Below are 27,213 nucleotides of genomic sequence, written 5' to 3' on the forward strand. Positions count from 1 at the left end.
ATCAAACATAAACTGCCTGAGAACTGCTTAAACAATCAAGACTTGGTTAGGTGCATGGCTGGGCTTCGGATTCATAATTCAAATCAGTGTTTATCTGTGTCATGTGCCCTTTCCAGTACCACCGAGACACAAGCCAACTGCATAATTGGACAAATATTTTTCTTTCTTAATGGACAGGGAATAGTACCAAAGGATCCCACTTCCAGGCTGTAGGAGACACGGCCTCTGAGAGTCTGAGGACAAATTTCACCTGAGGTCATTTCTTATCCATTTTGATTATTTATCACAGGCTGCTAGGGAACTGTCAAGAAGAGCAGTACCAAAATGATACCAATGTACCTGCACTTGTTACAAATGCCAATAAACCCACACCTTGATCGAATTTACACCTCCTGCTCGATCCCGTCACCGAAACAAACTCTGCCTCTTCATACAGTAGCAGCTCTTGCATTTATAGCCCGCTAGCTGGTGTCGGACTGGGCGTCGTTCGCTGTATTAGCGCCTCTGAGCTGCTGCGACGCCTTGGTCCTCTTCCACCTCTCAGGCACCGACAGCAAGCCTAACAGCCGGCTAATGAGAGGCTCGGGAAGAGACATACGGCCACGTTTGACACCTGTCACACGACGCACATCTGAGAATCGCATCTCCTGTTTCATAGATATGTCATTTAGAGCTTAAAATACCCACAGCAGCACCTCGGCGTGATGTCAGATGCTGGGGGAAAGGCGAGGCAGGGTTTCTACTCGTGTGCAAAGGGTCATGCGCTCTGGTAGACTGTGTTGAATAACAATGGGTCTCATGTTGCACCAGAAGTCATGTGTGTGGAGACACTTAAGGGGAAATGTTGTTTTCAAGTATTGGTCTTAAAAATGGGTGAAAATCTGGATGTGTATTTTGTATAAATATTTACTGCAAGTAGATGGCTGATCTTTTGAGAAACACAAGCTCCACATCCCTATAGTTTAATTTCTTGAAGTACTTACATTTACAAGATAATTGCAGGACAACCAGTTCATTTAAAACATTGATGAACCAACCAGAACAGTGTTTATGTATTTCTATTTCATAAAAACGGTAAAAAAAAAACACAACAATCAATATGGTACGCGTGCATGAGTGATTACCCATGCATGTCGTAATGTACTCTGGCACGTCTGCAAAGCTGTCTCAGCGAGTCCGTGTTCATCTCCTCCCTTCTCGGAGTGTGAAGTCTCCCCCCCCCGCCCCCCCCCCCCCGACACACACACCCTCCCCCACACACCCACTCTCCCCCACCCCACCCTTCTCATATGAAGATGATCTTCAGGCAGAGGGTGCCAGGAGAGAGCATGTGCTGTGTGCTAATTCCCCGGTGACAAAGCCCCTCTTCAAATGCATGAACTCATCAGAGAGAGAAAGCCAACAGTCCCCCCCCCTTCTTCTTTTCAATTTCAGACTAATGAAAAAATTTGCAACTGGAAATGGAGGCTATGTGGGTGGTGGTAAGGGAGGGGGGTGAAGGTTGGGGGGGGGGGGTTCAATAGAGCTGAATGAAAATGGGGTGTTTTTTTGGGTCCGGGCTTGGGTGGGGGGTTGGAGAAAAGCGGGAATGGGGGGGGGGGGGGGGGCAGTGCGCCTCATTGTGGTAACTTTGCGTTCAGAAGGCAAAATCCACTGAAAGCAGTCATGGAAAAACCTAGTGGCAGGGGAATCCACACTGTAGGTTAGGGGTTATTATGCTAATTATCCATAAACACACAAATCTCCCCGTGTGGGCGTAATGCTGGGGGAATGCATGGTGGACTAGCTGCTGTGTGGATATCGAGAGCTAATAGGAAATGCTCTCTGCATGGTTCGATTTTTCTTCAAAAGAAGCTTTAATCCTTTAAACGTGCAGCTGAATGAGAAAACTTCTCTTCCCCTACAGTACTCTCGATTTGATTATTCTGACTCTCATTTTGGTATTGTTTCCCTGTAAACAGAGAGCAACAGAGGCGGAGGATTCCAGAGGTTTCTTGCTGGCACACCTCTCTGAAGACACCCCTGGACATCCCACAGCGATTCAAACTCAGATAAGCTGGGGATTGGTGAAATGGATGGAAAAAATCTAATTCCATTTGTCTTGGTCAAGATTATTTCAAGCCGGGTTTAAGTGTTGCTGCAGTCAGCCCAACTCAGCTCCTGTTCATGGGAGATAAAATCGGATCACTCGCCAGGTGTGCAGGGCATTGGTAGGGCTCTGCAGGGGAAAGTTTGACTGCCAATCAAGAGGTCTCGGTGTCCAAATCCCCTCCTGTATATTGCTTTGGATAAAAATGTCTGCTGAATACACACACTTTAGAACACATTGTCTTTTAGTAGGCAGAGACGGGAACCTATTGTCCACAGTCGTCCTCGCCCTGTTTTAGTTTTAGTTTTTTTTCACCATCTGCTTGTAACCAGAAGGTCTCGATGTGGAAGAGTACCACCACCAAATCAGCCTCACAGGAGACATCACAAGTCCTCATTTGAAATGACATATTGCCATTTGATTTTCAGTTTCCAGACTCAGATCCTTCACGTAATATAAGCATTCTTGTTGTTGGTTTCGAGGCTGTTTATTATAGCGGAGGGGGGGGGGGGGGGGGACATTTGGTGTTTCAGAAGGAAGTGATTTCACAGCCCATGGCGAGGGCTGCCAATTCAGCAGGGAGGTTTTTGTTGTGGATTGTTGTTGCCACCAAAATCCCAGCTTAAGGATTTGTCTTTCTCCCTGATACGGCTGTTTTAAGCTTCAGGAAAACAAAGCAACAATTAACACACGTACGTGTGCATTATAAATTGATACGTATATATACAGTATATGCAGTATATATTAATGTATGAATTATTGAGCAGCTGTCTTGATTTATGCCAGGGAACTGAACAATGAAAACTCCCTGCAGGCCGAGAACAGACCCTTGAAATATTTTGCCTTTCTCCAGCAAGAATCCGTATCCCACTTAAAGCATCATTTACTGTATGTTTCGATACAGGAGTAGAGTAACTCTCAGGCCTCATCCATGTACCTCAAATATGACACTTCTCCATTGCAGGTTGCAGTAAAAGCAGGCTGCACTCAAGCTCTTAGAGTATAGCATGCCGCACCATGACCATGTGAATGCATACCCATGTCAACAGCAAGGTGCTCAGTGTTGCCAGATTGGAAATGGCGAAGAATCTTACCAAAGGCTCAAAATGATCGTATTTGGAGGATAATAATTGTGCATCTGGCAACACTGAGAAGGCGGTCGACCAATGACAGTTCTTTCTACAGTTAGAGCTCGCGCAAGAAGGTGGAACATTAGGGGAGATACCCTTTCAAAAACTTGTAAGGGCGTAATAACTCATTTGTAAAAGACCCAGAGAAACACAAATATCCGACAAGGCAAAATCCCGGACGATTTTGTGTACCAGGACATGGTACAAAGGACGTCTGGTCACCCTAGTTTTTAGATTTTAAATCTAGTTGGATTTTTTCTTATACAAGTGGCTTGTTAAGTAACTTAATTTAAGTGAACGACAGTTTAATCACAGCTAATATTTTTGCAATTAAATTTGATAGGGGCATTTTTGCAATGTGTGTAGAAAAAGGTTGAATTATTGTGGTGAGGATTGGGGTGGCCAACATTAAAATGAAACATTTTATTGCATAATATTTTTTGTAGCAAAGTATTAACTACCACATGTTCATGAATGCCAAGCTTATAATACTAAATTGAATATTTATATTGGATGCCACTCTCAGTCTTCCATGTTAAGGAGAATTTATTGGACTATTACTAATACATACACAATGTCACCTAACAAGATAAATAGCAAGCCATTACTTGTGTACAGTAAACTACATGTTTACCATAGTCATCAGTGTGGGTTATCATTGCGAAGCATCAGTAGGCAATAAGTGTAATCTTATGAACCTGTTTCAGATTTTAATTCTGAAATATCTCTCTTGCACAGGCTTTTCCAATGAATGCCTGTTTAAGGCCAATAGGCTCTTCAATGCAGCCACAACGTGTGACGACAAACTTTATGGAAGACTGCTGAAGTCTGGTGAGTTTTATGGAAGAAATAATAATAATTGGTTTTCCAAGTGAAAAGCTCTAATGTCTACATGAAAAAAAAGGAAAACGGAACATACTTTCAACTCACAACTCTGGAGCCAAAAATGGCACTGAGGGACAAAGATTCCTATCATTTAATTTATCTTGCGCAGTGTAAAATATTTTAGTTGGAATCAGTAATTATAGACAATCCCCTATTCTCAGTGCGTGGGTGTGAGAGATGGCCTTATTTCGGCAGGATTCGATACCAAGGCTGGAAGACACAGGAATTCATTTGCTGGCTCTTCAAGACGGGGGGAAAATGGAAACTGTCTCCAGCATCAACCACCCCGTTTTTCTTTTACTGTGCCAGTTATATCAATATATTTGCAAAAAGCAAAAGCTTGATTGCTGCTCGAGTTTTATTAATTTAGTGATATGATGAAAATGATTAGTCCCCTATTTCAAATCATCCTCCCTCCGGGGTATGTGAGAAGAGAATCTGCAGCGAGAGAAAAAAAAAAAAACTTAATTACAGCTGTCACAGACAGACTGCATGCGTATGGATCTCTTCTTTGCATATCAAATGTATCTCTCTTTTTTTGGATCGTAGTCGAACTTATCTCAAGATGCTTTTTTTCTTGTCTCTGTTATCAAAGGAAAGTTACGATTCCAATATCCCACAAGACATATTTTCCCCTGCAGTCTTTCCGAGATAGTTCCTCGTGCGCTGAGTGATGAATCCTCTGGTGATGCCTGTCTCGGTCTCCTTCCACGCTGACATCTCTCACCTCTGGCAGGTCTCTCTATAGCCCTTGGCTATACCCAAATCCTAAACTCCACCACACCCATAAGTTATACTGTGAAGGCAGCACTATACACCGTTGTGTAGGTATCACATGTGAAAACCTAACTTCCGATCCTAACTTTCTGATGACCTATTTTCACCCTAACCTTGACTGCCATGGGTTCAATGCCCAACCAAACGTGAACATTCTTTAACTAAATCAAAGTTTTTTACAGGCATATAATAGATGTTTGGTAGGTATTAATTTCCTTGAAAACAAATTTACAGTGTAGTATACAGTATGTAGAAATGGGTATGATATGCTTTTCAATGTTACATCAAACATTTTAATACATCCAGTGCATGAAGTATAAACATAGATGATGATAGATAAATGAAGGCTCGATCAGAATCAGAAGGGATTTTATTTGCCATGAATGTTTGCACAAACAGGAGTAGAAGGAATCTACTTTGGCAGGGAGGTGCATACATTAAACATATAGGAATATTGAAACTTGGACTAATATGTGGACTAACTATACAAAAGGAGCAAAGTCTAGCTAATCCTAAGGGGGGTCTAGCTAATACTAAGGGGAATACAAAATCAAATATAAAATATAATTAGTCATAATTTACAATCTAATCTAAAAAAACAGATAGTGCAAGAGAAAGATACTCAAACATCTCAAACAATTTACCCTATTGCGTAAGCCAGGAACAGGATGTGTATGTGCTATGAGTAATCTGGAAGTAGAAACATCCGGAACCCTGACGGCATAGCTGAGAGCAAGTCTCTCACAACACAGCTCTAGTTTATTAGCCCCTGCTGATGGAGGCCACTTAATGGCATGGATAGATTGAGGTGAACTCTCCCATTCAAGCACTGCTGAATCTTTGACCACATCAGTATTGATTTTGTCACCAGATAGAGGCCGTGTGACAGCTGATAGATTGTGAAGGATACACTTCATTACCTCGGAAACGTCTTCTCCCCCCATCTGCCTCCTAAATCTTTCCAGTTTTTTTCCTTTTTTTTTTTTGGGGGGGGGGGGGAGGGGGGGGGGACGTCAATACCCACGCTGTCGTGAGAGGAGAGGACCCTGCGCAGAGAGACTCTCTCTCCTCTCCTCGCGGCAGAACAAAGAGATAAGCCAGCGTCAGAAGGGGGAGAGGGGAGGAGGAGGAGGCCAAGATGAAAGCGGATTGGGACTGAGTACGGTCGAACTCTGAGTCGTTCGACCGTCCGTGGACACGACTCAGTCGACGAGAAATGTCTCTTCCGCACGGTTACGCACAGGTTTGAATAGCCTGCAAAGCCCTCCTCCTCCGTGCACACACAGAAACATACACACACACACACACCTCCCCGCTGTTTGATATGATTGCTCTGTGATTAGACTATCAGGTGTTTTCATCTTGTACAGTGGCTAGAACATCAAGATAGGGCCACCGATTAATACAAATAGAGGAGAGGTTTCTTAAAGGCAAGCCAGGTGCGGATTCGGAGGAACGTTTAATTGAAAGAGAAAAATGAATGTCATGTTGATTAAATGGCAGGTCTGACCATTAGGAGGCGTGTTTAAGGACAGGAAGAAAGGAGAGAAATGAAAAGCTAATAAGCTAGGATTACATATCATTTGTACTCCTGCTGCAACATTCACTTTGGTTCCATTAAGCTTATTGTTCCGAGAATACCCCCAAATTGTTCAGGTGATTTTTCTACAAAAGCATTTGGGAGTTCTGTGATGTGGCACCTGTGATTCAGCTGTTATTTCACACGAAACCAGACAGATCAACTCTGAGTCCAGATGTAGGTTTGTCTTGTACTGAAAGCTCCCCTAACCACTGGGGTTCCATAATGGAGGGTACTACAGGTTAAACCAGCCCTCTGAACACACAAGACACGTGACACAAGCCAAGAGTCACCTTTTCTTCTGATTCAAATACCACCGGCTGCAAGGTAACACACCAGTGATTCAGCGTGGTGAGCCAAGGAAGGCGTGAAAGGGGTTGCGCATCAGGCCATGCATCTTATTTTCTTACCATCACACGTCCAAACCGAATGGCAAGCTGAATTCAATTCAGCGGCGCAGGCCGTGGTTGTTGGAATGTTTGGTTTTGGACCTCAAAGAAATCCCATCTGCGTGGACAACCTCCTGAACGACTGTGTGTTCAATGTGGAATATATAATGAATTCTTCAACTGACTCATGTCGGTCATGGTTTACAAATGGTTCTCTCTGTCCCACCCACCCCCCCCCCCACACACACACACACCCCTCTACCCTCACTCGTCGTAAAATGTAACTTAAACGTGCATACGTATGAGGTAGGTATTTCACAGGAGTAAGGCGATCCGTATATGTACAAAAATAAATGAAGTCCTAGCTTGTTGAAATTCCATTCGTAAACACTGCAACTATGTACAGTATCGAATGCTTATGGAGACGTGAAGGGAAACCGATTATAGTGGTGTGTTCAAGACCGTTTAACCTCTCTGAAGGCCTTGCTAATGTAAACACTCACAGCCCCAGGCATAATGCTAAACTATAGTTTTCTCTTTTCTATGTCTTTATATTTACGTTTGGCCTTGCAGACTTGTTTTTCCTTGATAGATTTGACTCTGCAAAGATGCACAGATGCCTGATTGGACACACACACACACTCACACGTGGACACACACACACATTCCTGTTTGTTTTCATCAACCGTGTAATGTAGTGGATGCAAATTGATGAGAACATGGGTGAGTCGTTTTCCTCTGCAGTGACCAAGCTCTGATTGACTTGTTTGAGATGTTGACAACCCCTCATTACTGTCTACATCTCAATCAGGGTGTCCTCTACTGGGCACAGACAGTGCCAGTTCAACACTTTACCGCTGAAAAAAGCTCATCAATATCCCCCATATTATGGTCCTTGCAAACGTCATCGTTGCAGCACCACTTAACAGATGATTTGATGAATCTCAGCATTTCTAAAGGCACAATCAACGTGCCACACGGACCTCGAAAATGGTGTTTTGTGCATCTGAAATCCCCCCCACCCCCCCCGCCCCCCCAGCCCCTTTGTGTCCTTGCCCAGGTTGATGTAGTGTGTGTGCGGAGCTTAGCTTACACAGTAAACAATAGACTTTCCTCCGGGGCAGTTGCCTGGGCTTGTCCTAGGGGTGTTTGCAGAGGATCGGGCTGTGTAAGCATTCAATGGCCTATCCTCTCGCGTTCCCTACGACCCTGCTAACAGCACCACCAGAACACAGGCAAGGGTCGATGCCGCGGGAGAACATGGAACCGGTTGTCTAAACAACAATAAATCAACCAAACAAATGCTGGTCTGGGAGAGGACATGCTGGTTCCAGAGCGGCGGGTGTTCTGGAACATTCTACCGTTCCCCGTTCTACTCGTGTGATTGTTGATCATTCCTGAATGAGGCACGCAGAGAGGTTTAGCTCAAGATAACGAGACACTGTTTGTCGAGGATGTAACACCCCAAACCTAATCACAACCCAAATATCAAACCTAACAACGTCCATAATCCCAAAGCCGATCCTAACCAACGCTAGGGCTCACCCTAACCATCACCCCAACCTCAGCCAAGCCTCGTCCTAACCATAACCCCAAACCAAACATTAGACGCGGAGTGCATTGCTACTGTAAATGTAAATCTGGTTTTCAATGAGGTGAAACAATATAGAAAAAGGGATGATTCATGCAGTCCTTACAGTACAGTGACAATGTTGGCATATGACCCGGTACTCTTGGTAACAGCAACAAGACCATGATGAATTGGGCCAAATCCATCTATTTCATTTTTTTAATTAGGTTTGACTGTGTCCATACATGACTTCCATTGAAAGATGGATGGATAATTGGTTTATTTATGAGACTGTAGCTATTTTGATTGTCTCGACAATGGATCCATCTTCAGGTACTTATTCGGGTAATTACAAATACATCTGACAGCGTATCTGTGGATTGAATCAACATGCTGCATGTGTTGTGTGTGCGGATAATCACACAAGTCACAATCTGTGTGTGTGTGTGCTCTGCTTATTATGCACAGCCCTCATAGAACCGTTATCTGAAAGGAATATCACACTTGAGGTGTGATATGGGTCGTAGGGTGAGGGGCATAGCAGCACCCCTCCAGCCTCGGCATTAGGGTAGATGCAGAATGCATCACAAGGTCTCCATGGCAGACCTGTTGAGCATCCGCCTCATGCAGTCAGTGACATCAACAGTCGGCAGGGCTTTTAGAAATTAAACTAAAAGTGCCCTCTTATCGTAAATAGAAAAGAAGAAAAAAAAGAAATCTATTACCAGAAAATCCATTAGTATGAACGAGCCATGGACATGGTCAAAAACTGATGAGCTTGCTAAAGAATGAGGGAGCTGAGAGAGACAGAGAGAGAGAGACAGAGAGAGAGAGAGAGAGAGAGAGAGAGAAGAGAGAGAGAGATAGTAAGAGAGAGAGAGAGAGAGTCAGAGAGAGAGAGATAGTAAGAGAGAGAGAGAGTCAGAGAGAGAGAGAGAGAGAAAAGACAGAATATCTCTCTCGGGGGGGTTTAGTGGCCTCTTACTATTGAGTCCATTAGAGAGGTGCCTTCTTCTCAGAAGAGGAGGCTTGAAATCACTCTTCATTATTATTTCTCTTTCAAGAATTCCTAGTGACAAAAGTGCCAAGCAGATTGTTTCACGGGCTAAAGAGAAATATGCTAATATGAAGGCCTCCCCCATCCATAACCTACCGAGCCACCTGGCACAGCATTTTATATTGTTGCCACATTGTGTCACCCAGCGAATGCTTAGCAAGTTACACTGCAGTACATATCACCTGCTATTTCTATATACTGTAAGTGTCCTGCAGTGATGTCACCGAGGTTAACACCTCACTTTTGTCACACCGGGCATTTCTTGGGGAAGCTTGAAAATGTCTGCAGACAGAGACACACCGTCGGTACACACACACACACACACACCCACACTGCTCTTCATAAACTGCGTTATTTCACTACCCCTCTGAGGTACTTTCGATCGATCATACATGAGATTGTCGGCAGGCACAGAATAATGAGAAAAATCATCCCAGCGTCTCCATGTCCATGTTTGGAGAAAAAGATCTCGTCAGTCAGCCTCCATCTTTCTTCCGGCTCCTCTGCCTCTTTTCACCGACTCTCATAGTACATAAATCAAAGTGCTCAGAAAAACACCTAAATGGAAAACGTTTCTAAAGCTTTGTAAATATTTCTATATTTATAGTGTCCTTGCCAATGCATCGGTCTTCTATACGTAATTGTGTGCACAGTCAGAATCGAAAGGAAAGCTCCCAGTGGCAAAATTGTTCCCCAAAATGTTCTGCTTCGCTGCTATAATGATGTGCTTTTATGTAAAGCAATCAGTCATGAGAATGCCTGGAAATACATATGCAGTTGTTGTCTTCCCTAGAGGGTTGTAAGGGCCCACTGTGTGTTGGAAAAGTTGTTGTGGAAAATTTGCTGATTCTGTCTCAACAATTTCAGTCCCTGATAAACATTTACAGTGTCAGGTTAAGCTCTTTGATGGGTTAAAACCATAAAGAGGCTGTTCTGAGGTTTGTGGTGTGTGTGTGATGATGATGTTGTTTCGATGCCGCTCTGCCCCCACCCCGACAGGCGTTGCGTCTCAGCCGACCTCACAAAACGCCGGCCTTCGCTAGCCTCCTTCATTCCAAAGGAGCGCGAGTGTTCTGTTTTGACAGTTCCGCGGACGTTTCCGGAAGCATCGGCCTCGGAATGCGGAGCTCGGGCTGTGCGTTCTGGCTCTCAGTCAGAGGAGGTCAGGCCGATTCCAAGGTGCAGGTGAGCGATGCTGACCAGCGCTTGGAGGGCCATCAGAGAGGACGAGCGGTCAGGGAGTGGCAGGGTGTCAGTTTCTCGGCCTCCCTGGCCTGTTTTATTATTTCAGATCTGCTCAGACCACAGTTGGCGAGCGGGGCTTGTTGGCAGCGGGAGAGAGGGATTCACAGCGATGGCCATCTTTGAATTGAGAGGAAAGAGTCTGTTGAGGACGTCGCACATCAAAAATGGGATGGTTGCCATGCACACTTTTCATGTCATGCCCGTGAAAAATTGAATAAGTTAGAGCCATCTGCGGCATCAGAATTCCTGGCGCCCAACGGAGGGGCCATTGAATGCAACAATGAGCGAAAAATTGCATCGGTAAAACACTTGTCTCATCATTGAATGGTTAAATCAGGGTATTGTAGTTTTACAGACGTCATATGAACCTAAGTCAATGTCAGACTGTAAGTGCTTGAAACTTCCTAATTACCTTTTCGGAACATTCTATTAAAAGTGAGTAAGGAAGTCAAATAGGACGCTCCGGTTAACCCCCCCCCCCACCCCCCCCCCCGCGCCTTGTATTACCAATACCAGCACAGTGGGTTTCAGAACGAAAGAAACGGATTTAAGACCTCTCCACTCTGAACGTTGCCATAGTAACACACCACCAATGGAACCATGCCTGGAGCCATTTATGAAACTCACCCAAAAATCTACTGGTAAGCAACCCTTTTACTACCCTCTCCAGCATCAGAACAACCAGCCTTTCATTCCTGCCTTGGCACAGGGAAATTATGAATCAGCAAGAGGCCTATGGCGTCCCTTCATCATTTTGTTAAAGTACTTGTTGTTCCCTTCTGTTTTTTTTAATTTATTTTTTATCCAAAGTGACATGCAAATAGTGCAAATAGAAAATACAGCAGCAGGTCAAGGATCAGAAGTACAGAGTTCTGATTGTGTTTTGGTGGTCAGAGTCGAGGAACGGTCTGCGTTTGGTGACAGCATCTTAGACGTTTGTATCTGTGATCTCGATGTGTTGTTTAGTTTCAGACTGTCTGCGTCGCCTCTCTGTCTACTACAGGGGCCGGCCTGCTGGATTTTCTTTCATTAACATTCCTTCAAAAACTGTTTCATCACAAAATGGGAGAACAAAATCTACAACATTCCATAGGTTATATAGTTCTGCAGAGGTTATATAGTTCAAAAATCCCAGCATTATCAACACAATACTATGATATGTTTCTCACCTGCTTACAAGAAGCAGGTTCTTAACAGCTGAATTGAACAGAGTGAGAACACAGGAGGCGGGAAGACAAATATCTGGATTAAGTAAACAGTCAATCTGGGATTACACTGGAGAGTTACAACGCTGAGGTAAAGGTAGGTCAAGCAATCAGCTCCCAACATGAGAGAAATAACCTTGTGTAGAGAACCAGGCCCAACTAAGGTAAAAGGAGAGGACGAGATATGGGTGAGAGGTAAACTGGAGTCTAGCATGATTAAAACAACTATTTTAATCCAATTTCACCACATTCAGGGGTTTTGTAGATTCAAGTTGTTGTCGTTCATTGTGCACAAATATGTTGATTACATTACCCTACTTTTTGTGACAGTGAGCGTGGGAGTGGGCCTCCAAAAATATTGAGTTGCAAGTCAGACGTTGGTAAAAAATGGACGTTCAATTAGTGTTCTAAACTTCCCACAGCACTCACTATTCAAAGCGACCAAACTTTCCAGAAGACAAGCAGTTAACACAAGAGTTTGGATGAGGTAATTTACTGCATCATTTGACAGGGAACAAATCACTCCGTAAATTGAAGCAGAGAGGTTGCTTGCACGCACTGAAGCAAGACTACACCTCCATTTTACTCTCTGGGGAGTTTGGATGGAGAACTGTTCTTTTCAGTGGGTGACATGAAATCATGTCACTCGTGGATTTCATCCACTTCCTCACAGACACACTTCCTCTGAGCAGTCTCTGTTGTGTCGACCCTCTCTTCTGCAGTTCTCAGTTTCCGTGGAAACTTATGGGGGTCTGTAGTATGATCCTCATCCCTTTATTTATTCTCTCCTTACTTGAGACTCACGAGTCTGTGCAGAGGTGTCGAAGTGGAGTGAATTAAAGTGGTAGACCTCTAGTCATTCTTTCTTGGTGTAATTTTAACATTGATAGTTTGTGTGTGTGTGTGACAGGTGGGGGAAGGGGCCAATAGTGTTGTTGTGTGAGTGTGTGTGTGTGTGTGTGTATGTACAATATGTGGTGTGTGTACGTGTGCCTATTGTTGCTTGTACACCTGACATGAGGCATTAAAACGGGTTGATTAAATCGGGCCTGCAGTCTCTTTGGAGAAAAACTCGACATTGTGTTCACCAATACAGATGAGGCATCCGACTCTCTCGACCCGTCTCCAGTACTTAAACGAAGGACATGGGACATTGTCCAGGTGTCGTCCGCCTCATCTCCTCTATCTTGCCTGCTTTCACAAGGCCTCGACAGAGGGCAAGTTGATGTCCCTCTCCAGTCCATTAACACCACCTTTTTATGTGTCTACTTGCCGTTGGCACTCCGCTTGCCTCAGATGGACCCATTTTCGGAGGGAGAGAGTCAGAGTCCTCTGCTGTTTCAGCGAGGGAGAGAGTGAGTGAGTGAGAGAGAGAGAGAGAGAGAGAGAGGAGCCTGGAAGTTATTCCTTCTTCCTTCCTCCAGCAGAAGCACTTTTTAAACCAACGCTTCTTTCTGCTCACCAGGGCACCAGTCCATTCCTCTGCCAATCCCTGAAGATAAGCAGTGCAGGATTGCTATGCCTTGGCCATCTTCGTTTTCCCCTGATTTTCTGGGCCATGCTGTGAGCGAGTCCGTGTGTGCGTGTGTGTCTGGCACTTGGTGTGTGTTTGTGTGTGCGTTTGTGTGTGTGTGTTTGTCTTGGAGGGCCTGGTATGTATGTTGACTTGAGGTCAGCCATCCTCTTTCCTTCCACCCTGCGCTATCTTGTGGTGTGCTGGTGAGCTGTCCAGCAGGCTGCCTTCTCCTTTCTGACAAATCCGACTCCTTCCTGTCAGAGAAGTCCACCTCTTGCCACACCCCCCAAGTGAGGAAATCTCTGGGACTGGACTCTGAAGACAGCGCAGAGCCAGTTTGCTCCCCGCAACCGTTTTCTCCATCCTCTCTGTCTCTCTCTTCACATGTTGAATGTCGTTGTGTGACTGGAAGGATTGCAGTTCAGGAGCACTTTGCCATTTGTGATGCACAAGTTCGTCTTCCAATGACACGCTTTGCAAAGTACCGTGCAAGACTGCCTACGGTTGTGTTCATTCGGTGAGAGCTTCTCTTGATTGAACAGATGTTTCCAACGCATGCTTCTCAAAAAGACGCCAAGACAAAACTGCAGTGGGAGGATTTCAGATCCACGAATCTGCCAATCAAACGATTCATTTGCATTTAAGTGTTGACCCATCGACTTGATAACATTTACTTCAGGAAATGGAACATCCTGAACATTATCATCGTTCTACATGAGATAAGATGCTCACCAGAGACTCCCAGGGAAGGCAAAGTGCAGAGTAAATGATCTAGTCATTTAGCAGATGCTAAATGAAAGTACATTAAGTACAGGGACATACTCCTCGAGGCGAAGTGCCTTGCCCAAGGACACAACGTCATGTGCACCGGCCGGGAATCAAACTGGCAACCTTCAGATTACTAGTCCGATGCTCTACCCGCTGAGCCACCTGAATCCCTATGTGGTGAAATGTCGTGTCAGACACCAGTACTGGTGGGTGATAGGTCACAGGTTCACTAAAACCCACATCAATTTCCACCACAGTGAACACGCACCGCGACCTCAGAGTGAGAGGCTGAAAAATATAAAACCTTGGTATATAGAAATAACATCCCAGAGTGGGTGAGGTTGATTGGAATCTTTGGCACAGAGTCTTAATCTATTTCATAAAAGGGAAAATGATAGACATGTCCAGGGCATATTGCCTTTCACAAGGGCAGCTGGTAATATTTGGTAAGAAGAAATAATGATGAAATATCTATGAGATGATGAAAAAGTAATAATTTTCCCTTGGATCTTGAAGCTCTCAAAATGCTTCAAGTGCCAACAGACAGAAATCAATAAGTGAGATCTGAGCTGGAACAATTCACACATAACTCCTCACTCTTTATTAGAAAGCATGCCACTATGTTACATTATGTACACATTTGATTGTGGAGCCAAACCACAAAAGTTATCAAAGAACATCAATACTTAACTTTTAATATGAGCTTACAGTGATTCATTTAGACTTTCAGGTATGACGGAAGAACCGAAGCCTTTATTTCCTCTAGTGGACGGGGTATTGATTCGCCAGTAGCTTTCATCCAGCTCCCCAACATCCATTAATTCATTGGCCTCTCTGTTTGACTTGAGTTTATGTAATATCAGTACAGCCACCAAGCTCTGCTTACATATTGCACCTGAGAGAGAGGGAGAGCGAGCTCAGAGAGAAGGAGAGCACCTGAGAGAGCGGGAAAGCAAAGAGGGATGAGAATGAGCGAGAGGAAGGGGGGGGAGAGAGAGAGAGAGAGAGAGAGAGAGAGAGAGAGAGAGAGAGAGAGAGAGAGAGAGAGAGAGAGAGAGAGAGAGGGAGAAAGGTAAGCAATATTATTCAGACTACCTAATACTGGTTCAAGAAATCCATTTTAAATCCATTATCATTTGAAAGTCATTGGCTGAATAGGCCTTTCTGGACAGTCAAACACAGAAATAGTGGTAATGCAGACAATGAAAGCCCTACTGTGATTGGTGAACAGTTTGAAGGGATTTAATGCAAATGGCCTCACAGCAATCTTTGTGCTGCTGTCAATGCTCCTTGCTGGAACAATGTCTCTCCTTTTAACACATTTAACAAAATGATAAGAAATTACCTAATTGGACCCCATTTATACGAAAGGTCGGATGACAAGACTGTGTTAACTGTAAGACAATGACTCCGAATTCTTTTACATCTATTACTATGTTAATAATTTTCATTTTAATTAAAACATAAAATTGCTTTATTCATCATCTCAATCCATTAATTGGAAATACATACACTCAGATACATTAGAAGCCTTTCACTGGATAGGATGCTGGAGCTTTTGACAAACTTGACTTCTTGCTAAACTCCAGCTAAAGAACCTCAAGGTCATTGGGATCTAACTTTTATATATTGTGTAAAATGTAGGGCTCTGACAAGACTTTAACTGGGAAATTATTGAGATAAAAAATGCCCTTTTCACAAAGGAAAAAGGGAAGTCTAAATTCAAAACATTTGAAAGAACACTTTTCTGTTATACTTTCAATTCTATTCTCACAAATGCCCCGCACACTCCTTTTATCCCAAAAATGTGCCCTTTTGAATTCAGTGAACAGTTTTCCACCGCCCCAGCACTTCTTAGTGTTAGTACACACCACAACATTAAGCATCAGGATACCACAGAGACTTTCATATTGAAATCAGTTAAATCAAACAACTGAAGAAAAAGAAAAACATTCAAGTCTGTTATAAACTCATCTGTGGTTTAGGTGTCAAGGCTACACACTGGTTTCCCTCTGAAGAAAAGTAGCTCAGTCAATAATTCGCAACACAAACATCCACACAATAACCTCACAATAGCGTGGCGGCTCCCCCGGTGAATACTTGGTTTTTTTTCTGTTCCATCTCGGCTTCCCAGGATCTTCAGAACATCAAGCCCACTGACTCCTCTCTTCATCTGCCTGCTGAACACACACACACAGGGCCCGTAACCAGGCCTGACACACGCTCCCTGTGGCCCCGGAGTGAGTAGGCAGCCTGCCCACGGCACCTGCTGCAGAAGCGGTTACGTCACGGCAATGAGTCACCTGCGATAACGCTCCTCCCGGATGGATGGTCGGGTGGGGATGATGGGTGCAGGGCGATGATGATGGTGTTGATGATGACGATGAAAGTGATGATGATGGTGGTGATGGTGGTGGTGTTGATGGTGATGATGGTGATGATGGTGACGATGATGAAGATGATTTGTAATGCTGTTGGGGGGGGGTTGATGATGGTGGTGATGATGATTTGTGATGGTGTTGGGGGTGATGATGGTGGTGATGATGATTTGTGATGGTGTTCGGGGTGATGTTGATGATGGTGGTGGTTCAAGGCTTCCCAACCAGAGTGCTTCACTGCCTTGGAGTCTAAAACATAATCAATCCCATAATGCAATTTCCCTGGCAGCACTTTAAGTATGGCCTTTTTTTCTGAATGAATTCTATGGAGAATATATGGGTTAATAGAAACCCATGTGCCCGATACCTTTCATCCTCCAACACTGCCGCCTTCTGAAAGTGACCTCTGAATGTTTAGGTCCGTACTGAAACTCAGTAAATGTTTTGCTCCAAACCATACACGCGATTAGACAAGCCATTATCAAAATAACTTTCGGACGAGCAAAGAGTCAAGGGCACCAGACGCCGGTGTTCTCTTCTTCAACAATAGGATTTCACCTTTCCAGTCTTGCATGCCAGTCGGGGACTGACAGAAAATCAAATCCACAGTTCATCATGTTGAGCCAACAGACAGGATGAGAAGACAGTGAGCCCGGGTGCATATTACCGTCTCTCATCAGGAGCCCATCATCAACCGCTGATTGCTGCTGACAAGGCAAGCCCAGAATAAAGAGGAGCTTCTCTCTCTCTCGGCCTACGCCCAGCTATCGGTCTCTACACAGATGTGCGAGGCTCTGTTTGTCCCCGGAGAGCAGCGCTTGTACAGAATGAAAACGAGGGAGGGGAGCGATGATAAAGATTCATCACCGCCGTTCGCCTTGAGGGTACGGCTCGTCGGCGGGAGAGGGAAGGCGAAGCCCTCCTTGGGTGGTGACCTGCAGACATGCTGGAAGCTGTGAGGACCGGAGGACCAGATTTTTGATGGGCTTTTTTTCATTACAGTTCAGTCACTGCGAAATACTGTACACAGTATATTTAGAATGTTAAATAAGAGATAGGCAGTGTGTCATTAACATGTTATTTGTGAGCGAGAAACAGGCCTTAATCTGGACAAACTACATAGAGACCCCGAGGTTAAAATGTGCATTTCAGTCCAACTGATAATAAACAAAAATCACACATCTACAGTTTTAGGGACTAGGAATGATTGAATTGATGAATTATGCACAATACATTTGTAATCTTTTTTTCCCATATGGGGGATTCATTAAGACACATTATGAATCTTCGTCATTGATCTCAGTAATGATTTATTTGCGGTTGTTTAGCCAGAGAAAACAATACATCAGATGACTTGATTTCCGACAAGTCAACAAATATGCTGTGTTTCTTGCTGTGACACACACAAACAATGGACTGAGGAATAGCAAATTCAGCCAACACAAAACCCATTTCGATGAAACTGCACTGTCATTGCTGCTGGCTTACTGGAGCACTTCATCTCAATCTTCCTTTCTGTGGTCACCTCACAGACATGAGCTGAAGTGGTTTTCTAGGGTCGGTCACGACTTCACTGCAAATGCTGGTCAGGACGCAAGTATCCTCATCTCGACATGTTCAGGCTCATGCCAATCAAATGTGACCTGATCTAATGAATTTGAGGGTTGATCAGTCTTGCACGCACTGTACCGTAAGACCGAGTCTATGTCCGTTATTGTTGGAATAGATTAGAGCAGCGTTTGTTGGAACAGGAGTGGATGGCCTTTGTGCTAAAACAGCGTACTGTTTTTTAAGGGTGGTCCGGGTCCTGTTGGTGAGGAAGGGCCTCAGGGAAAAGATGGACAGAAAGATGGACCCTAACCCTAAAAAAAATACACTATTCAAAACTCCAAACTTAATGAGTTGAGTATGACATACTACTCAAACTTTGAACGTCAGAGAAGTTTCAAAGTTATAGTTTTCCCAAACAATTGATATTAAGTTCAGTAGTTTATAACCAGTGTGTGTCAATTGTGTTTGCCCTGGGTATAAAAAAAAAACGATGAAAAACCAAACAAGTGATTTCATGCCTTTGTTTGTCCTGCAATAACTTGAGACTCACACAGATCTCCAAAAGAAGAGCTTTTATAACGGGAGATAAGCCATGGCACAGAGATATTGATTGTGTATTTCACCTACATGAGACAGTCATTCTTTCTTTTATTGCGTTCAGTCTTTAACATTTTCAATTTATTTTCAATTTCTCCTATGAAATATCTGTTACAATTCAATTTTGCCTTTGCACCAGAAATCTCTACCATTACATTGGACACATATACGAGAGAACTTATAGTTTGGGGTATGCAAAAGCCATATTGTAACTCATTTCAGAATGAGTTGCATCTCACCAATTAATTTGATATAGCAGTGACGTATCCTTACAGACATTTATCAACTAACTCAGACCTTCTGCACAAATTCAAACTTTGTTAAACAGAAAAATGCTATAATTCAAGTCGTTAGTAATGGTTTACTCTGACACATTATGAGCATTTGAGTGGGACTTGCTGAGGAGACACATCCTGGCCAAGATTCAGCATGGCGATGTAACGATGTACTTCTTTGATTGAATAACCGAAGGAATTTGCCTGGCTCAGCTCAACTCTGCTCAAACTCCCTTGGAGCACTTTGTGTCCTCGTCCTCAGCAAACTCTGCCAGCAAACCTGCCTTTCACTGACCTGCCACTTAGACCCGCCGAAAAAGTAAATCTTTATTTAAATCTGTTCATTTACCAGTCCCACAATGCCGCCTGGGGCTCGTGGACATATGTCATTACCTCGGTTCCTTTGCCGACTGAAATTGCAGATGCTGTTGCGAAAACAGCGCATTCAGTAGTCTATTACCATATCGCAGCGGGTGGGGGTAAAATGTCTTTCATGGAGCACCTCTGAGGATGTGGGGAGAACTGCCGCTTCTGGAACACTTCCCGGTTCCCTCGTCACCCAGACAGCCTCCTCCTCTGTATGTAAATGCCACAGCAGTGGCCCCACATAACCCCCAGAGCATCCATCTCCTCGCGGAAACAGAGACGCGGGCCGACGCGGCCGAGCATCGATCCATCTGAAGGGTGGCGACGGCACTCCGGCAAACGAGGTCAAGAGGCACCGCGGCTATTTCCGTTATTTTACGTTTTGCGACGCGCCGAGCCCCGTTATGAGAGGCATCAGATTCAAATGACCTCCTCGAATCAGAGAGGCGTTTCAGCCGCCGATAAGAGTGGAACAGATACAAGACAGAGGCAGAAAAGGTGGAACCTAGTCTTTAGATTTCAGTACGGAGTGACTTCGAGTGTCCTCCCACTCCAACGATAAGGAGGGCTTAGGGAGTTAGATTAATGGCTTGCTCACCAAATTTATCAGAAGCAGCATGTATTCTCAATGCTGAGATGCCTTTGCTGACAAGCCACTGTGTCCCCTTGTCGACAGGGGACGGAAACATCTGGAAAGGCAGCGTCCCTCCCCACTCGCAGTCCACATCACCCCCACAAGGCCACATAACCACGATAACAATCTCCCGTCTTCAAATTTACGGAAGTTATTTCAAGTCTTCGAACCCAGCGAGCCATTTCCTTCACTTTACGACCCCAGTCCTCAACAAAGACACGACGCAAGAGAGGATGGATATATAACAGTCGAGCACATTCACTGCCACATCAGCAAAGGAAATGTACCGAAGCTTTTGATCGAATTTGCATTCTGTGAAGCTCGTGATCTACCACTATCTACATCCCATAATATAACCGTGCCTCCTGGGAAGCGGACCGCGCTCCCCCTCCCCCCAACAGCTATCAAGATTAAATTCATCACATTGAATGTAGATAAACAACAGTTTAATAGCTCTGACATTGGGTGTGGCAGGAATCTATATAAAGCTAATTGGCATTTGGGTTATATAAGGGGGATCTGAATTGCATCTGGCACTGGTGCCATTTCAGCGCTAGGTCTGATTAAATAGCCGGGCCTCCTGTTAGACACAGTTGGCTTGGCAGCGCTTGTCTCTGCTTACTGGTGAGTCTCCTGGGTGGCTCCTCGCTCGTCCATCTGGCTGCTCCTGGCCTGCCAGTAAGCCTGTCAGCCTCCTCGCTCTACACTGCGTGTCTGTCTCCGTCTAGGAACTTCAGTAGCTGTGATGAGAGTGATTCTGCGCCGTCATGCTGAGGTTGAATGTGGATGTGGAGGCCCAAACAAAATCGGGGAGGAAGGAAATAAAAATAAAAATTAAATAAATAAAACATTCTTGGCGCAGTACTTATTCAGTGAATTCCGGGTGTTTTTTGTTTTTTCTTCTTCAGGTTTTTTTTCCCCCCTGCTGTACGATGTTGTAGATTCTCGTCAGGAGACTACAAGCCCTTCTTTTTTGACTCCACAGCTGAGAGTGACTCACAGACGTCATGCTGTTTCATTTATGCAATGTGAAACTGAAGGATACAGTCGCCATCTTGGCAAAAGTAAATCCACTGTTGCTGTCGCTGTTCAACGATGTACAGTAGCATTCCAACAAAACATCAACTGAATAACAATCCTGACTTTTCTGTATGTCCTGTAAAGTATTAAACATACAACACAGATCCGGTTCAGTCTACTGTGTGTCTATTTCAATTGTGAACATGTTACCATCTCCATCTGTTGAAACTGCTTCGATTTCCAATGGGAAGACTGAAAGCTTAGCAATCTGGTGTTTGAAGGATTCTTAACTACTGCTGTGTCTCGATGTTATGGATGATCTCATGGTCTGTTATCGCTGTGCCTCTGAATGTGAGTCATAATGTGAAAAGTTGTTCCACAGAACACAATAAATTATTTAGGAATGAAGGAATGAGACAATTCCCAGCGGCACAGTGCCTCATCTAACACCTCTTGCGTCCTACCACTGCAGTCATATGCATTTTAAAATGCTATCAGGCCATAAATAATTGTTCGAACAACAGTTTGATTCACGGTGTCTCCGTAACGTAGCGCTGCTGTGAAACATTCCACGCAGGAAGGGCCGTTTTATGACTCGAGCTCGGAAACCCAAGTTCAAGGAGCGCGTGGAGAAAGAGCGTAACAGCCTGCGTTTACCGTCGAGAAGGAGAGTCGACTGTGCTCTGTCTCTCCATCACTCAAACCTTCAGGAGAGCTTTTCCCTCTGCATCAAAACCAACACATTGGCTCTCCTCAAATCTGCACAACACGAAGACAATCAGAGCATTGAGATGCGTGCCAATCAAATGAGCTTTCACTGGCAGGGGGAAAATCAATGGGAGCTAACCTGTGTGAGCAGAGAAGCTGACAGGCAGACATAATCTCTGCAGGAGTCTAGGTTTTGTGAGGATGAGAGGAGGTGAGGGTGGAGGGTTGAGTGAGGGTGTGTGTGTGTGTGTGGAAGGGGTGTGGAGGGGGGTAATGGTGGTGGCTGGGGTGGGAGGAAGGTGAAGGGTGGAATGTGGGGTGTGTTAACAGCTCTTAAATTCTCAAGCTGTGCTCCTCCCTCCTCTCTCTCACTCCCTCCTTTCCTTCCTCCTTCCCTCTCGCTTGCCTTTATCCCACGTGTCACCAGCCTGGTGTTTGTACAAAGCTGCTTTCATCTCATTTTAGTACGTGCGTGATTGTGAGTGACAAGGTGTGACTGCGGCATTCTGTGGTACTCTTTGGTGAGGAACCGAGGCTGAGACAAAAAGCAGACAGGTGAGCCCGCCTCTTCCAAACAATCTAGTGATCGCACACTGACACACACTACAGATACACGCACACGACACACACCAACACAAACACAGAGTGCAGATGCGCGCACACACAGCACAGACAGACACACACTACACACACACACATTTACTCCTCAGATAAGACAGCGCTGCATCAGGGATCTGTGCTCAGAAGACTGAGACCAGTCAAATCCTTTCAGAAACCCCAATGCTATCGATGCCAGCGGGGAATCCAGCGAATGGCTGCTTGGATGTCTATACTGTATGTCTGATAGAACAACCGAGGCCTGTCACAGATGATAAGGAGGGGCGTTTTATCTTCTCACCAGGCCTTATCCTGATGAAAAGTAGTGATCTGGGGGAGCATGGTGACATTTCATAGACAGCCCTGCTTAAGTTTCGGGCTCTATCTCCGGGCTCATCGGCGTTTCACAGCTGGCCTGGGTTTTTTCCATTTCTCCCTCAGCTCGCGATGCAGCCGATGACCTGAGACGCGTATGATAACTCTACCATCCGAGCCCACGGATCAGACGCACGGGGTTCCTCATATCGAATGGGTGAAATGAGGATTTGTGCAGACGTTAAGTGCAAGAGTTTAGCCTTTCTTGTTCCAAAACGCCAGCCCTTGGTCATGCCTTGGCTGCATGCCAGAGTCAGTAGCTATCTGTCTTGTCGTTCTCTGGTCCAAGTTGTAGCGCGCGGGAGCTTGGTCGTTCCTTACAGATTACTTCCTGGAGGGATCTATGAGGGAGTCTGATTTCAATTGGAGTGATGCTTCATTCTCAAGCGTTGAGTATAAAACATTTGCTTGTATTATTCAAAGAACCTAAAAGGTCCCCCTCCAACATTAACTTGTTGATGTTCCTGTTTCTGAAGTTGTGTTTGGAGACTGAAAGGTTATCCTGTCTTTTCATTGATTCCAAAGATTCCTCGACGCTCTGAATATAAACGCTTCCATCTGGCAAATGAAAGATAGAGGCAGGGAGAGAGAGAGTTCAACAGAGAGAAATAGAGGGAGAGGGGGAAATAGTTCAACAGAGAGAAAGAGAGAGAGAGAGAGAGAGAGAGGGAGAGGGAGAGCAACGACCTCTCTCCTCAGTTCCCCAGACACAGGACCAAGCACAGCTGTAGCAATCAGGGGAGTTTGAAAATGTAATTTCTGGAAATAATGAACCAATTAAAATGAAATGCCACTCATAAAACAGACTTATCTTCCGGGCTTTGGGTTTTGTCTTTTATTGTTTAAAAAACAGCCCTCTTCTGTAATTACGGGTGTTAAACACACGGGGAAGAGGTCTCACCCCCTTGAAACTCATTCAAGTCCAAGACCGCACCCCGGTTCGTTGGTTAAACTCACTCAACAGTATGTTTACCACCCATTCGCTCAAAAAAAGACCTGACTTTTCTTTGGGGTAGCTGGCAAAACGATGTTTAGGAAACGTGGCCATTACCTGTGTCAGGGGCGTCAGAGGACGCAATTTCACACCCCGAAGGGAAGAGGGGAGGGAAGAGACTGTGGAATCCCTGTGACACCAGTTCAGAAATTCACCCTGGTTCCTCACCTTGTCCGATGAAAACACATCTGTTTTACAGACCTGCACACATCTATGAGTTGGCTCACGCTCAAATGACCTCCCACTGAATCACACACCGGGGGAATGAGCAAGACCAAAGGGTGTTTCCCCTCATCTTCAGGAAGGGCCACAGGTAAACTGCTGTGCAAGGTCCCATACGTTCGCACTGGCGTTTAGGCCTAGTTTGCAGCTTCCCACAGTACACGGTATGTCTGCAAGCTCTGTCAGAGTCCATGCCCATAACACCCTACACAAGTAAATCATACAGACTGTATAATAGTTTCTTACCGTCATCATCCCACGGTGTTCCCGAACCCGAGCGGGAGGCCTGGAGGGCTTCTAAGGGAGTTTAAATTATTGAGTAGTAAAAAAAAAAAAATCTAATTCAGAGTGATAAATGAAATTGCATTAGGTTGGCGTCCTGGCCCCTGGTGACTGGGCTCGAACGGGGTTTCCACCAACAACAGCTCATCTGGGTGGGAAGTGTGACGAAGGAGTGTGTGTGTGTGTGTGTGTTTGTGTGTGGAGGAGGGGTACTTGTGAAGAGCCAGTCTTGGTACAGTATTTTGTTCTGTGTGTGTGTGCGTGTGTAGTGCCTGGATTGTGTGCGCATGTGCTCGGACGTACACACAATTTAATGTGTCTCCATCCAGTGTGTTGACAATGCAGCAGTGTGTTTCCTGTGTCAACACAGTTCTTTGTTCATACCATTCCAAAGAGTTTCGTAAATAAATTGACACGTTAAAAAAAACAAAATAAGCAAGGTATAAGTTGGTAAACAAATAAAACACAACACTGTGTTGCAAAAATGAATTGCAAATGAATTGCAAAAATGATTCTTTAGTTGTAGGTTTTTCCTCAGTTCTCTTTTGAATTCCTCAATGCAATGCAGAAGACAGATAACACGGGCTTCATGAAGACTGAGCCAGAATCCTCCTCAGCCTGTGCATCTGAACCTCTGGGCCTTGTGGCAGAAACACCACCCGCTCGCCTGCCGAAACCAGGCCTTCACTCTCCTCTCTGAAGGGAACACCTTTCTGTCACAACAACCTGTGATTTCGGCCCATTACAAACGGACAAGGTTGTACTCAACACTTACCAGAAGTTCAAAGTGCCATTCACATATGTACTCTTTCCCTGTGTGTGTGTGTGCGTGTGTGTGTGTGTGTGTGTTTCTGTACCCGTCAGTGAGTGTACGTGTTGTGTTGGCGTGCCACCACTTACACAGTGTGTTGCAGAGGCCTCATCCGGTTTGCCAGCGTGGGGTCCGTCCGCCTGCCCCTCAGAAAGCTCCGGAACACCGAGCGACTGCCTCCATCCATTATTCATCTCCTCACTTAGCTGTGGCGGTAAGGTTCATTTGCCCACCTCTGGTTTGTTCAAAGAGAGGAGTTGTAAGGGGTTAACAAGACAATCTAATTGGATTCCTGGAGATGCGGGATCTGATTTACAGGGATGAGTCTCTGCTGTGTAAACACAGTGCGCCCCGGTTGCAGATAAAAGATGTCCATCGTGCTTTCAACCACAATAGAGCGTGCGGCCGGAGCCAAGTCGCTGTTATTATAGCCAGCCCTGCCTCATTCACCCACGAAGGCAGCTCTCCCTTTTTAGCATGCCTTTATCTATCTATCATATATCTATCTATCATCTATCTATCATCTATCATCTATCTATCTATCTATCATCTATCTATCTATCTATCATCTATCATCTATCTATCATCTATCTATCTATCATCTATCATCTATCTATCATCTATCTATCTATCATCTATCATCTATCTATCATCTATCATCTATCATCTATCTATCTATCTATCTATCATCTATCATCTATCATCTATGTATCATCTATCTATCATCTATCTATCATCTATCATCTATCTATCATCTATCTATCTATCTATCTATCATCTATCTATCTATCTATCTATCTATCTATCTATCTATCTATCTATCTATCTATCTATCTATCATCTATCTATCTATCTATCTATCTATCTATCTATCTATCTATCTATCTATCTATCTATCTATCTATCTATCTATCTATCTATCTATCTATCTATCTATCTATCTATATACAGTACCAGTCAAACAGTTGGACACTCTTTTGACTGGTACTGTATCTATCTATCCCTCCATCCATCCCATCATCCATCCATCCCTTCATCTATCTATCAATCCCTCCCTCCATCCATCTATCCTACTTCAAACCCATACGTTTGCCCTGTTTTCCTTCTGTTAAACCTGTTGAGTCATCAGAGTGCATGTTAACCCCCCGGTCATTGAGGATCTGCATAATAGCCTTGTTAGAGGATGCAGCCAGAGATAGGTGTGACAGTCTTAGACAGGCCAGGTCCTCGGCTGTGTGGCTCTAAAGAGCCATGTGTTATTAGAATGCCTTCCTGACAATAATCCCTGGTGCATCGCGCATTCACCAAGCAGTTAGTGCTCAACTTTTAAGCCCTAATTAAAAAAAGAGAAGACACATTCAGTGCCTCTACACCCTTAGGGAAGAGCTCTGTCTTCTGTGCCATTGTAAATTGAACACACCTTGCAGCTCACTGTTGAATAATCTGGAATTAGACGACGAATCCAGCAACTGTAAAGAGTGATAAGGATGCATCGCCTTTTCTATTCGGAGTTTATAAAGCTCTCTTTGAGGAGCTTGTGAGGTTGGTTCCATCTCAGACTATGAGGATTTATAAGAAAACACTGGAAAGTGGAGTAGGTAAGGGTTTGTCTTTCATTTGGAAAGTTTTTATTTTGATGTATGTTTTTCTGCCTTTCAGTCCAACTGGGTGACGCCACACGTCTTTGGAAGTGAACCAACTAAACTGGCGAGTGGTCCTTGGCTCATACTTTTGGTGGTGGTATAACATGACTATCATTGTGAGAGAGAGAGGCAGGAGAGAGAGCGGAGAGGGAGAAAAGGAGAGGGAGAAAGAGAGGGGAAAAGAGTGAGAGAGATAGAGGAGAGAGTGAGAGGGTGGAAGAAAGAGAGTGAGAGAGCGAGAGCGAGAGAGAGAGAGAGAGAGAGAGGAGAGAGAGAGAGAGAGAGAGAGAGAGAGAGAGAGAGAGAAAACTACACACAGAGAGAGAAAGAGAGACTATTTATTTTTTTACCGAATCCAATTCGCGGGCCACTGGCTTCAGCGGCATCGCATGTTTCAGAGGGACAACGAGCAGCAAACATGTTCTCGGCGATCTACACCTCACCCAGTCCTGTTAAGAACAGAGGAACCCAGTACGGGATTGTCACATTACCACTGGTGTTGCTCACAGTGCACCCAAGGCATCGCACTGTGGACAACGACACCATGCAG

The sequence above is a fragment of the Hypomesus nipponensis genome, chromosome 26 (assembly GCF_054491055.1).
Source record: "Hypomesus nipponensis isolate SF chromosome 26, ASM5449105v1, whole genome shotgun sequence".
Classification (NCBI taxonomy): domain Eukaryota; kingdom Metazoa; phylum Chordata; class Actinopteri; order Osmeriformes; family Osmeridae; genus Hypomesus; species Hypomesus nipponensis.